Consider the following 14,154-nt stretch of genomic DNA (forward strand, 5'->3'; position numbering starts at 1 on the left):
TGGTTCTTCTTCTGCCCTCCCCGTCCAGGGGTCTGCAGGAGAACATACTACCACTAATCAGCCACCAGTTTCAATGCAAGATGACGATGATGAACTGGGCCAATGATATATCATTTCTACTGTAGCTCCTCTCACTTATTTTTAATGCAGCTGGGATGGAAACTGAAAGGTGCTGCGGAAGGGCCTCTGACACCTTCGAGGCTGAAGTATGGTGGTAGATGGACCTTGATGGTAGCAATCTGAAGCAGGCCAATGGTGGTTTCCAAGTTGTGCTTCTCCTCTTCGCAAGATATGAAAAATGACTTTTATTCTAGCTCATTGCAGGAAAGAGATAGATGTGACAATTTGTAATCGGTGAAACATAACCTGAAAACTCTATAACTGAATTCCATCTAGGTTAAGAGGCAGGTTTAGGCGAGGTCATGTGTGGTTGTACATGTACAAGAACACGTATGTGAGTGACCTGTTGGAACTTTCACATATTTTACAGACAAGAAAAAATTAGAAAGAGCAAACTTCATATCAAGGAGAGGGAAGGTGAAAAAACCTGAGTGGGTGTGTAAAACGTCTCCACATGGGCATAAAAAATACATTCTTGTTATTATCCTTTCAACAGTTTTATTCTGCGCAATAAAATGTGAAATAATTAAAGTTTGTTTTAAACGTCTGAACTTTGCCAACTATTTTACTTCTAAAAACACAAAGAAAATCTTGGAACTGAGCGAGTATAACTCGATTTAAGGGTTCCGTACTGGAAAAGCTATGGGGGGCATAATGGGACTTGTGAAAAAAACATGTCCTTGCCTTCATGGGAAACAGTGTCTTGTTTGTGTGCACTAGCCACTGGTTCATACATGGCGACCACAGTCTAACCAAGTCTCGGGCTCTTCTCATTCAAACCCTCCCTTAAATGTCTGTAAGCATGAACCAACCGCAGTTAAGGAGGAGTGTTGAGACGGATTGGGGATAGTCTAAGCAGGCCACAGCTGGTATGGAATTCCTCACTCAAGAACGGCATGTTCACAATTACGGAATGTGGTATGTACCAAGCAAACAGCAAAAGGTGTGTGTCTTCAGCCTTAGGTCAACGACGTTTGGGATTTCAATCTAGCCTGCTCGACAGGCTTTGGCTCCAGAAAGACCAGTAGGATTTAGCTCCAAAAGGTCACCTTGACCTCCCCGTTGGAGCATGCAAGTTCGAGCAAAATGAGAAAATCCTGCTGGGCCACTAGACACAAGCATGTAGATCTGTTGCCTTTTCACCCTTAAAAAGGGTGTGACCAAAAACCACACCGAGCTGACAAACAGAGTCTAATCTAAGGGCTCAGTGGGAAATTTGGAATATCACGTGATCCTCTACTAGAGTCTTAGATTCCACACTCTGGAGAAGAGGGCGATCACTCCCCAGAGCCTCAGGCAGCTCATATGTAGGACTTCACCTCAAAATCTAGATGTGATTATGCAAAAAAATCATGGCGGGACACTCATGGTTTTGCTTCAATAATTCCAAAGTAATGCTCCGAATAATGTTATAATCCACGCAGGTCAAGTGAAGACAGGCAACCAAAGGGAGCCAAATAATTCAAAATTAAGAGGGAACTACACATCTAGCCACTGAAGATGCAGGATGTAGCAAAATTAGAATTCTCTAAAAATTTAGATACATCACTATACATTTCTGCTCTATGTGCATTTTAAGGTAAGGTCTCTGCAGAATTTTTGTTTCTTATTATTATAACTGTACTAAATCCTGGATTGCATGCATAGAAATGGAAAATCGACACAATGTGCAAGCTTTCCTAAACACATTTCTGGCTATGAAACATTTCACTAACCAAAATGGCAGCATAGATTCACAATTTACAGACGTCAATATTTCAATGTGTGCTATACACATAGGCAAAATTATGGTCAGCAGCTTTCCATGTACGCTAGAGCAGTGGTTCTTAACCTGTGGTCCAGGGAACACTGGGGGTCTGCAACTGCTTAGAAAATTAAATAATATTTATAGGTAATAAAATTAACTGTATATCAATAGAGGCAAAATGTAAAACTGAAAATTATAAATTGTTCTGTAAATGTGAAGGAATTTGAAATTGGAGGCTAAAAATAGGGTGTTAACCCCCTTAGCTGCAGTGGCAGTAGCGTCTAATGCACAGCGTACAGAGGTGTTGGATGTGAGTTTGCCTTCTGCAACAAGTTTTTGCCCACGTTTCTTATGCTCATCCTGGAGACACTGGAGGAGGTATTCCATTTCATACTAGTGGGCGTTGTAATGCGCCAGATGGCCCAGAGAATTGGCAGTGCACCAATGATTAGCCGCTTGCACCGCAACTCTCTTCCACGCAGCATTGATCCGCTTACTGTCCTTATTAGGTTGGGTATCCCCACTTGAATGCGAGTTGACACGTTTGCGAGCAGTGATAGTAAAGAGGGAATCAGGTGGCAACTGTCCCCTAATCTATATGCGATATGGGGAAGGCATGTATTTTTTGTCAACTGTGGGTGCTATGACCCTAGCCCTAATAGGATCCTTATATATATCTGCCACGTGTTGTAGCATGCCCATCAAAATAGGGAGGTATTGTGTGGCCCTATGGGTGGTTGAGAGTGAATCAAGGAGAAAGTCCTCCTCTAGAGGCTCTTTATGTAATTCCACATTATGGAACGCAGCAGCTCTAGCTATAACCTCCTGATAAGAGGTAGCATCATCAGGAGAACAAGGGCCGGCAGGATATACATTTGGATCTGTGTCTGCAGGGAGATCAGCATCTTAGGCATCCCAGGGGTCATCTTGTTGGGGGGGGGGGGGAATGTATCTTTTCTCCCACCATACCTAGCAGTGTCTGATTGAGGAGACCCTTGTGGTGATATGTCCAATGGATCTTCTCTGTACTGCGGGGGAAAAGGTGAAGCTGGTGATGGAGGAGGTGGATGCGGAGATGACGAGGCTGGTGGAAGGGACAAAGGGCTAGTAGCCTTGTCCACTCACTTCCTCTGCTTGGGAGTCCCTTGAAAAGCCTCCTTTTAGGTGGTGGTGGCGTTTTTGCAAGGATACCTCTGGTGTGAGGCTTATGTGGATCTGTTTTTGTTTCACATCCACCTGTTCTTGCAGTCTATGTAGGATTGGCTCTACTGATTTGTCAGAACTGGACTCTTGGGTTCGGCTCTGAACCAGATCCACTCAGCGTCGAGTCGGTCAACGGCAACAGTTGGCTCGGCATGATGGTCGAGTAGTCGCCGACTGTCGTTTTTTTTACTCAAAGTACTCGATGCCCAAGACTTTGGCTTTGAGTGGGGTTTCAGTGCCAAGCCAGGAGACGGGGCACCTGAACCAGTTGCTCAATGCCAACCATGGGCAGAAGACAGTGGTGGACCAAAAGCCTCCAAGTATGGATTCAGAGGAGCTGAGTGTCTCTTGGAATGATCCATATGATGTATGGGGGCAGGAGTTACCATACTAACTGGTTGCGGAGCCAGTATAACGTCCTCCTTTTCGACTTCGAGGTTGGAGTCGGAACCAATCTTGATGGAAAATGCCTCTTCCTCCATAGTCGATGGTTGGCTTTCTTCCGCCTAGGCATATGGGTCACTGAAGATGTCTCTGTGCAACATTTCCAGGCAACTCACTTGACGGTCCCAAAGAGTTTCTTCGAGCGGAAAGATTGGCATGCACTGCAATCCGCTTTCCTGTGATCTTGTGACAAACAGAGGTTACAGACCAGGTGTTGGACAGTGCGGGGATATTTCGCGTGGCAGCGCAGGCAGTAACAGAAGATCATCCATTCCATTAACAGTCTGGCATTCTCATAAGACTGTGATGTAGTCTGAAGTATGAGGCCCTACGAAGGCCGCGGTCGAACCAAACCGATATAGAGGTAACTCGATACGCAGATCTGAAATGCGATCAAAACAATACTGACAAAGGAAATGGGGTATGCAAACCAAAAGGCCACCCGTGACAGAGTCAGCAACGGAGTAAAGGCACATATGTCCGAACCCAACAGTGATAAAAAACAATCTACCAGTGTAGTCGATGCCCATGTTCACTATCACCCAGAGGAGGACTGACTTGATCTCATGACTCGAAAGACATCAAAGAAAAACAACTGGCAAACACCCAAACCCAAAACTAGTTGGCAGGAGTATGCAAAGAATGTGTATCTACAGCCACCCAGGCCTCTAACACAATTTTTCTTTTTTTAGTGGTACAGTAGGTCCACTGTAAAAGTTTAAATAATAGCATGCCCTTTTCAATTATAATCCCCCCATGTGGGTCAGGACTGGGTCCCAACACTGTTATTTGAGGGAAGGAGAACATGCTGCCCCACTCCTCAAGCCATTACATGGCCCTGGGGATCCCATCCCCCAGAGCCACATAATTATTTGAAGGGGAGTGGGGCATCGTGGCTCACTCCCTGAGCAACTACATGGACCCAGGGACCCCATCCACTGGGCCTTGATAAATAATAAAGTTGCTCTGGGTGCCTCTGCCCAACTCGGGACACCCAGAGTAATTAGATGCCCTGGAATGGTGATGGGACCACAACAGCCCAAGAGGCCTGCCAGCTCCCCTGCCTGCCTCCTTCCTGGGTGCGGAGGGAGCCAAATGCATTGGTTTGCTTCAACCAGCCGGAGCAGCTTGTCTTTCTGCTTCTGTCGGGTTAAAACAAACCTATGTTCCCTGACCGCAAGAGTGCTGGCAAGGAGTTGGTTTTTGTTCCCTGCCCGAGCTCTCATGGGAAGGAAACAACTCAGTGCCCCTGGGGATGTTATTAATACCGTCAATGATTTAATTTCAGCATTCTATTGGCGAGCACACCCTGACTCACAGGGGCATGTGGGGGCCGAAATAGACTGTCTTGATTGGCTGGCCACAACATGGATTTTGGAGGTTGCAAAAATGAATATATAAAGGGTGACAACAGATTTTAGTCACCATATAAATCGTTTGTTGGTGGTGTTATCCTCAGTTTGATAAATTCTGGTAAGTTGTCAGGTGATTTTAACCTGTGAAAAAGGCCAATCCTCTGCTGGGATTTGATGACCCATGAGATAAATCTTGGATTTTCTCTTTTCTCTTTGAATTCTAAAAACAGAAGTACTACCCTCCGTTGCCCTTGCCTCAGTGCTTTCCTAGCGTAGCCTCCAACCCTCAATAGAACACCCACCCTGCTAATAACTTTAACTCCAGTCCTCTCCTCATTCTTATCCCCAAACCTACCTGTAACACTTACCCTAAACCTAAAGCAGCCCTAGCCCTGTCTCAAATCCCAAACCTTACATGAAACATTTAACTGTAAACCGATCTCTTTTCCTGACCGACACACTAACTACTCTCTCACCCTAACGCATAAATGTTTCTGCGTATTTTGTAAAAGTTTTTGCCTCCATTATTTTGGGTGACCTGTATTTTAACCCACAGATTTTTGCATCAAGAGTTTCTTTTCCACTAGAAAATGGCAAGTCATCAGCTCCTGATTTCTCACAAACTGGATATTTTTCTCCACTCCTGACCACAGCATTTATGCTGAAAATGGTTACCACGCCGGCCTCCTTCAACAATCCTCATGCATCTCTGAGTCAGACCTAAGAACATCATTCAAGCCCTAGTCCCCTCCTCTCTGGACAACGGCAACACATTTCTTGCCAGCATCCCTGAACCCAGAATAGCACAGGAAAAGGCAATGTAGAAACCCCTATCCCTCATCCTCTATCTCCCACCTGAATATCCAGAACTGGCAAGTCTTCCCAACCTGAAGGACCTATGTTGGCAGTTCCTTCCCCTTTTGAAGGACCTGTTGTGAGGAATCCCTTCAAGCTGACATACTCTTCTGAACCCTCTGCATCACGCACAAAGTAGCTACAGCTAAAGCACTTGCCATCGTGACCAAGAAGCTAACCGCTGAGACTGCTTGGTTCACGATGATGAAATATAAACATATTAGAATGCCAGTCATCAAGCCATCTATCTCTGCACTGAAGATCTGGTAACCATCTCACCACACATTAGTATTCAACACTCACTTCCACAGGTCAGAAATTAGCTGAGGACCCACCTCTTCTTGAGCTCCACCAGACCCCACCATAGATGCAGATATCAACCAAAGCCCTCAGTGATGCGCATGATCTAAACTCCTTCATTTTGTTATTTCTCAACATAGTCCTCATGCTGTTTTTATTGCTATGCACTGATTTCCACTGCGCCCTGGCCAAATGTGCACCATATAATTGACAATACATATATAAAATGCATGCAAACCATATTCTACACCAAAACACATGATCGCTGCCAGCAGCCTCTATCAAAACATTGCATGAGTAAGTACTGTCAGCAAATGTCTGTAGAGTGGACTGTGATTTTATTTTATTTATTTTTGGATTTGTAGATTGCTCGAATGCCCTGAGGCGTCTGGTGCTATACATGTCACAATGAAAGAGATGCTCCCTTAATTGCTAAATAGCCAGGTTTTAAGAGATTTCCTGAAAGACGAAAGATTAGGACAACCAATAAAGCACATTCCATAACTTAGCAGTTCCCTGAATGAAACTTCTACCTCCCCAATAAGCCTGTTTATTCTTTGGGATCACCAAACGTTTGTGAGTGGAAGATCTAAGTTTTCTTGACGGGGAATACCACATAAACCTGTTCCGCAAGTAACTTGGCCCAACATTATTCAATGCCTTAAAGCAATATACTGTGCCTTACATTTTTTTATTTTTTTTTACCTATAGGTATTTGACCAATGCCTGTGAGGCTGACTGATATTTAGAGATATCCAAATTAAGCTGTGCTGCCACATTTTGCAGCATCTGCACTTTGTGGTCCAATCTCTTTTGGATATTCAGAAATAAAGCATTGACGTAATCCAATTTTGAAAAGGCCAATGCCATTACTACATTTTTCTGCAATAGCACCGGGATGAAAGGACATATCTTCCTGATAACTTTCAAAGTGAAAATCACAGATGATACTTGGGCATTTACTTGATCTTCAAATGTCAGTTTGCCATCAAAAACAATCTCCAAGTTCCTCACTTTCCTCACAGGCGTGAGCAATGAGCCTAGTTCCTGGGGCCTCCAACCTGGTGACCAAAAGGAGGTATCATTGCTGAAAAAGAAGTCTTCAATTTTCCCAGAATGAACAACTGACTTTCATCCAACTATCAATCTGTCTCACAAAGTTATTGACTCTGACTGCTGTTTCATCAGGGTTGCTAGATACAGGGACCACTATTTGCAAGTCATCGGCGTTAGAGACAACAGAAAAGTCAAAAGATTTGATGAGCTTTGCTAGTGGGGTGACATACAGATTGAAAAGGGTGGAACTCAAAGAGGAGGCTTGTGGCACCCTACTAGGCAAACGGAAGGTTTCGGACTTAAATTCCCCCATCGTTACATGTTATTCCTTTTCTGAAAAAAAGGATTTGAGCAGACGAAGAGTACAGCGTCTTATGCTGAGCTAAAAAAGCCGGTCAATCAAGGTGACGTGACTGACCGTGTTGAACGCCACAGAGAGGTCCAATAGGATCAAGGCAGCTTTGCCGCCTCCATCCAATGTGGACCTTAGCTCTTCTGATGCAACAATCAAAGCTGACTCAGTGTTAAGTGCCCCTCTAAAACCGAATTGTGTCAGGTCCAGAAGCTTATTCGCATCATGAATTATGGAGGGAAGCCAGAATATGGGCTTATAGCTATTATGATCCTGCGGATGAAGAGTGGGTGTCTTTAAAAGCAGAAGAACTGAAGCTATCTCCCAATCAAGATAAATGTAACCTGTATTAATTATCTCATTATAAATTTCAGTTAGGTGGGTACTTACAATTTCCAGGGCAAGGTGTACAATTTTAGGTGGACAAGGCTCCGCTAGAGAGCCGGACTCAGAGGATTTGAGTAGGCTAAAGACCCGTTCTGTCGTAAGCAGGGCAAAGGTATTTAAAATCTCCAAACTGAGAGGTGCTTCTCTTATCAACTGCTGTTCAGGCACACTCTGCTTACTGATAACAAGGGTGTTAAAAACATTCTCCACCTTCGTCTAAAAAAATCTTGCCAGGGTATCGCAAAAAGCTTTACTACAGTTGTTATTGGTAGTATCGGAATATTGGCTAGACATTTTACTGTCTTAAGTAACTCTTTGGCAGAATTCTTAGATTGTAGAATCTTATTGGAGAAATACTTATTTTTTTCCTCAGTAATGAACATTTTACAATCTGCGATCAATTGCATTTAGACCTGTCTATCCTGCGGATCACAACTTGATCTCCACTTCTGCTGTTGCCTTCTACAGAGCTGTTTATGAGCGCTATGTCTTTCCCTAAACAATGGTTGCGATGTTTTTTTCTCTGACGTGTCATTTTCTTTGGGCGTAAGCACCTCTATTGCTGCCCCAATCCATGACGAGTAATCTTGTATCACTTACTTAAGATATATCATGCTGGTAGGTTTATTGTCAGACAGTAGCATGACTGTGTTTGTTACAAACCACTATAGGCCCTTCACACAGATGCAGTCATGAAAAGTAGATCACTACACATCAACACCACGTGCTTTAGCCTGCATTTCACGTGTTAGCTGACGGGTTGCCACAACATAACATGAGCACACATAGTTTAATATATATGGAGAGCTGATATGCCATCACCTAACATCAAACACATTAAAATAGACCCTCCACTAAAAATGCTTGTTCTGCTCCAAACTGTAGACTTTTTATGGCCACGGCATACTCTACCACCAAATCTCCTTTCAGATGACTAACACATACTAACTTTACTCCAAGCCCCTAAATGTTATGTGGCTAAGGCTTGTCAGAAAAGAAAAAGCAACACTGGCTAATTCTAAACATGGAGAGAACTGCACCATTTGCAGTTAACAGCTCTGTTCATGATATTTCCCATGCTCAAGCAGGATGATCACTTATGTGGACACAAAATAATTCATTGATTTATTTCACTTGAAAGTCATTATTTTCTGAATATTTATTTCACAAGTGTTTCTTTGTTAGCAGTTGTCATGCGTTATTATCCACTATTGCTCAAAGTTCTTGTAACATATTATAGTGCTTATTATAGCATTATTGCTACAACCTCCAGCTGCACTAAAAAATAGAATTCTGTGTCTTTAGGACTCCAAACCAGTTACAAACAGTCTGCTTCAATATTCTGTAGCTGCTGCCGGAGGAAAACAGACTATCCGGAACCTGGGCCAGGCGTACTACTGAAATCATGTGCTAAGTCATACTGAGAAATAGTAAGGTTCTAGGAGAGTCACCAACATCCCCAAAATAAAAATTAAGAAAGGCAGGTGTACATACCCTGTGTCCCTGGAGTTGTTACTGCATCCCCCAGGAAAAGTAGATGCTTCAATTGGTCTAGAACTGGATTTTCGATTGGCAGCTCTAGAACATTACACCCCTGCTGACTTGAGGCCAGATACCCTGCACAGCACTTCTGTCCATGACGGCACTGTCCTGTGGAGAAAAGGAGACATGTTAATTTCCTTCTTGTATAAATTTAACAGAAAAGTGGAGGTGAGATAGAAGTTACTTTCCCTAGCCATGGAAGGGCCTTGAAAAAATAATTTCAGGATACCTATAAGAAAGTTCCCTCTTTGACATGAAAGGGGTGTGAAACATTGCAAAGAGATGTATTGTAGAAGCAGGTGTGCTGGTGCGAGTCCAGTGAAGAGATTGGGTCTGGTGGTAGTAACTATGGTCTACTAAGGTTGGGTGGCTTTCTGTGAGCAGGTATGGTCAAGTCGGGGGAATCAACGGTGGAGGGAGGTGTGGTCAGAGTGAGAGAAGGTGTGCTCTGCTAGAACTTGCGAGATGCCACCTGGCCACAGTGCAAGGGTTGTCAAGAGCTTTGGTGACGTGGCATTTAATTGAGGTGAGCTCTTGGCATAAGACAGCAGGGTGGTCTAGTTTTAATGAGCATAGTGAGTCAGCGTCTGTAGAAGAGGTGTTAAGTGGGAGGGGAAGGAGAGGTCTTGTGGGAATGGGAGTAGGCTTACTCTGAGGAATGGTAGCAGCAGTAGGCGTTGTATAGTACAAGTGAGTGTTTAGGAGGGATTGATGGATCCGTAGATTTATCTACATTGCAGTACACGATAAGATTGATCTGATGAGGAAATCACGTTTCAGATGCAGACAAAAACGTGGAAGCATATACTACTGACCCAGGTTTGACCATTCCAAGACTTCCTCCTATTTGGAGAAGTCTTGGGCTTGGTTATCAATGAGGGAAAGACAATGCTGTGCCTATTAGGGAAATGGGGGCCTGCTACTACTAGAACCAGTTGAATGTAAATCAGGAAGGCTTTAAAGATCTTGGAATATATGTGACAGGCAGTGACATGAAGGGTTTTGACTCAATTTTGAGCCATTATTATCGCACTTTCATATCAAGGCAGGAAAATAGGGGACCTTATAGCTGCCTGGTCGGGAGGTCGCCATTACTTAGCACAATAGAGCACTCCAGATTCCTTTGTATATTCCAGAACACCCCATTATCGAGCCCTCGAGTATTTTGTCAAAACCGTGCACAACGTACACCAGGGCCTGTGGGGAGGAGGTACCCGAATACACTCTACAGAGGGGTTTCGTTTGTGATGGTGGAAATTCCATGCTTAAGCCCCGGAATTACTTTCTAGCTACAGGTTTAGTAGTAAAAAGTGAATGGGTTTATAGGGACCGGAGTGAGCCATCTCTTAAGACAGGCGAGAAGGGATACTCTTTATTTGTAATGGAGGAAGCATGACAGTTCACCTTCCGTCTTCAGGACAGGAGATGTGGTAAAAAATAAAAAAAGCATGGGAAAGATCCAGTGGTGCCATGACCTGGAAAGGGGAAATTAGTAGAGAAGCTTCACTATGGGTGAATCAGCCAAGAGACGACATGCGCCTGCCCGGCTCCGTGGGTTGGGGCAGGATACTATATCGAGGGGGAGATACATACGAAAAACGTATTCTCTGCTCTCCTCCTATCTACTGTGATGGTTACAGTCTGCCAATGACACAGCTTAGAGGTTTCTCTTATATTACACCATGCTATTAGTAAATATATAAAAACTAGGAATGAGAAACTTTGTAGTTCAACATTGGAGAATTATTTATCATCCGACTTAATGGAAATCAAAACAGAGTCGTGGACAAATACAATGTTGACAGATACAGCACACACTAAACAAACTAAAACCCACAAGACGACTGGCAAGAGTATCCTAGAGAGTTACCCATCAAATCAAATTTAGACTTGAGCTCAAAATACTGTACAGAACCTGTTATTCTAGAACACAGTTAAAATATTTGGAATATAGTGTTACAGCAAGAGTTTTGAAAGGCTGTGGGCAAGAAGGCCCTTCTATTATATACTGTGGCTATGCCCCTCAACGCAGAGTGTATGGAAAAATATTCTGGTCAATATATAAAACAGTTGGTAGACCAAAATAATTATCTCCAAGACTGGCCATAGTGGGACCATAGCAAGATTCGGAGATCTCCAGAGATTATAAACAATTGGTCAATGTTGCATTTTCAGTGGGGATGAGAAACCTATTTCAGAAATGGGGCAGTTTGGAGGTTACATCTGCGGATTAAAGGCGTATTAATCTCACTTGGTGTATGGAGGCTGATAAAACAATTTATTGTAGCTGAAATGACCGAAAAGGTTTAACGTAGTATGGGGGGCTTGGATAATATGCCCTGGAACAGATTGATTACTAGGCCAGGTACAAAATACGTTTATATATTTATATATCAGTATGACCAACAGAAGCTGATGATATTTTTTTACAATGAATGTACAGAAATTAAATTTGTCCCGTACAGTTGCATTATTCATACCGCTGCAGCCCTGCTGTTTTATTTTGATGTAGAATTTTTAAAAAACTGGAAAGTTAAAATATCTATTAAAAAAAATAAAAGATTAAAAAGGCTCAATAAAAAAAGGTTGGGTGAGTAGCTCTCCGATGCTACTGGTGTGTGTGTTTTGCTGATCTAAATGTCAGGTTTGCAATAAGCCCTTCATCCCCTGTTCCTCACACACGCTGTGAATATTTCCTTGGGCTCCTAGCGGCATCTATACACATGATTACATTCATGTGCGAAGGAGGAAGTGGGGGTGAATAAGACAGCTCCCTTAAAATATTAAAAGAAAATGTTGTTAACCGATTCTGTAGAGACCATCTATCCTTAACCTATATTCGTGGCCAGCCAAGATGGCCGAGTGGCTGTGAACCATGGCAGCTCTGCTATCAACTTTGCACACATAAGGCATCCAGAGATGGAGTGAAGTGCTCCCTGCCCAGACGCATACTGGATAACAGCAGCAAGGGTGATGCAACTACACAAGACCTCGATGCCCCATAAATCTATGAATATTGAATGGAGTACGACGTAGCGACTGATACCAAGATGGCGGCATGACGCACAGACCGAGGGCCCATCACACTCATCACCTGAAGATTTCCCACATAAGCCAGAGCAGATCACCACAGTGAACCCTTGCAGTGCCCTGGACCCAGAGAGGGACCCTGGTGATTTCAAGGCCAGTCCGGTAGGTGAGCCCGCGTTTTCAGCTGCCACAGATCTGCTTAGAGGCCGCTGAACAGTGCAGGTGCCACTCCATCGCACTCCAGAACTCATCAACGGGTCAAATAGAGCGAGGGGGATAGAGGCAGCCCATAGCAGAGATCAGGAGAAATCAGGCGACCCTCAATAAGCAACAGAGCCGGACAGTGAGGCGATCTGTATCTGCCGGACCCTGACAAGGCGGCGAGGGATCCCTCCATGCCCTACCTTTAGGCCAACAAATACCTTACTTTAAACAGGCAGTCACTAGCCTGACGCCACTTGAGCTTAACAATTAAAACAAACCCTGGCGTATGATGCTCCACTTTGTTTCCACAGGCTGATCACATCTTTTGCTCGACCCTAACGTGGCAGTTTGGTGATTCCCCAACCTACCCAGTACTGTGGGATCAGCTCTTCTAACCCCAGCATCTTGAAGCGCACAAGCACTCCCTCACCACATGGCCAGTGACTAATCTAATAGTGGAGACCCTCTCTAGGGGCATGCTACCGCCCAGAACAAAGTCAATTGTGGAGCTTTTGATTACCTCTCCACCTGCAACCTGTAGCTCTTAAACACTCAGAGGAGGCCCAATCGACCATTCTTGGCAGCATTACCAAAGACATTCCCAGACCACAATTGTACCCTATGAAGCAGTGACTGGGGGGAGTAAGCAAGAACTGAGGCTTAAGCACACCAGCCAGGGTGGCAATCTGTAACACGTTCTCATGACTTCTTGGAGACAGTTCGCTTCTGACATTTGTCGCCACAGCTTATAGGCACTCACAAAAAGGAATCGAAGACTCAACACCCCCATTTCAATACAGATTGATAGGGGCTCTACAGCACAGAACCTAAGTTCCAATGTGTCCTTCAGCTGTCTCTCTGAACAATCCTTCTTTCCTAGTCGGTTGCATATATGCCTCCAAAGAAGCCACAACTCAACAGGGTATCTAGCTACTTTACACCGGATGAGGTGCAAGATCACGCAGTGGCTTCTACTACCACGGGCAGCATGTCGCTTACAAAGGAGGATCTCCTTGCATATTTAAGAGACTTTAAGAAAGAGCTCTGTGAGGAACTCAAAGCAGACATTTCCTCCTCATTTGAGGCACTGCATTCAGACCTCAATGACAACCTCACCACGTTCCAACAGGAGATGGGCTCAGTGGGTACCAGGGTGATGGACCATGAGACCAAGACAACCGATTGGGATCATCATACTATCAGATGGAGGCCTCCACCAGTTTGCTCCAACAACAACTACAAACAGCCATCCCTAAATGTGAGGACCTAGAAAACAGATCACACCAGTACAACAGTTGAGTCAGAGACCTACAGGAGGGGGTAGAGTGCTCATACCTAGAGGCTTTTGTAACAAGCCTCATCTCTGTGCTCCTGGGTGGCTCATCACCTAAAGTAAAAATAAACCCCTTTTGCTCGATATCCTGAGGATTGGAAATTGTTTCCTTTCATGATTAGTGCTGAAAAAGGACACTGCACTACACAAAGGTCAGCGGGATAGTATAGGGGTTGCCATGTGTCCCCAAAATGAAGATAACTGCAAAGTAGTCAAGAAGGAAAAC

The 14,154-nt window shown here is 44.1% G+C and overlaps 1 protein-coding gene across 1 annotated transcript in view; it reads right to left on the minus strand.

Moving 5' to 3' along the window:
* The window catches only part of LOC138292312 (fidgetin-like), a 221,211-nt gene that overhangs the window by 127,008 nt on the left and 80,049 nt on the right, over nt 1-14,154 (minus strand). Inside the window, exon 3 of the mRNA XM_069230854.1 lies at nt 9,314-9,469. The gene's annotated coding sequence lies outside the window, so the exon portion shown is untranslated. The remainder of the gene's footprint in view (nt 1-9,313; nt 9,470-14,154) is intronic.

Source organism: Pleurodeles waltl, chromosome 4_2, assembly GCF_031143425.1.
Source record: "Pleurodeles waltl isolate 20211129_DDA chromosome 4_2, aPleWal1.hap1.20221129, whole genome shotgun sequence".
NCBI lineage: Eukaryota > Metazoa > Chordata > Amphibia > Caudata > Salamandridae > Pleurodeles > Pleurodeles waltl.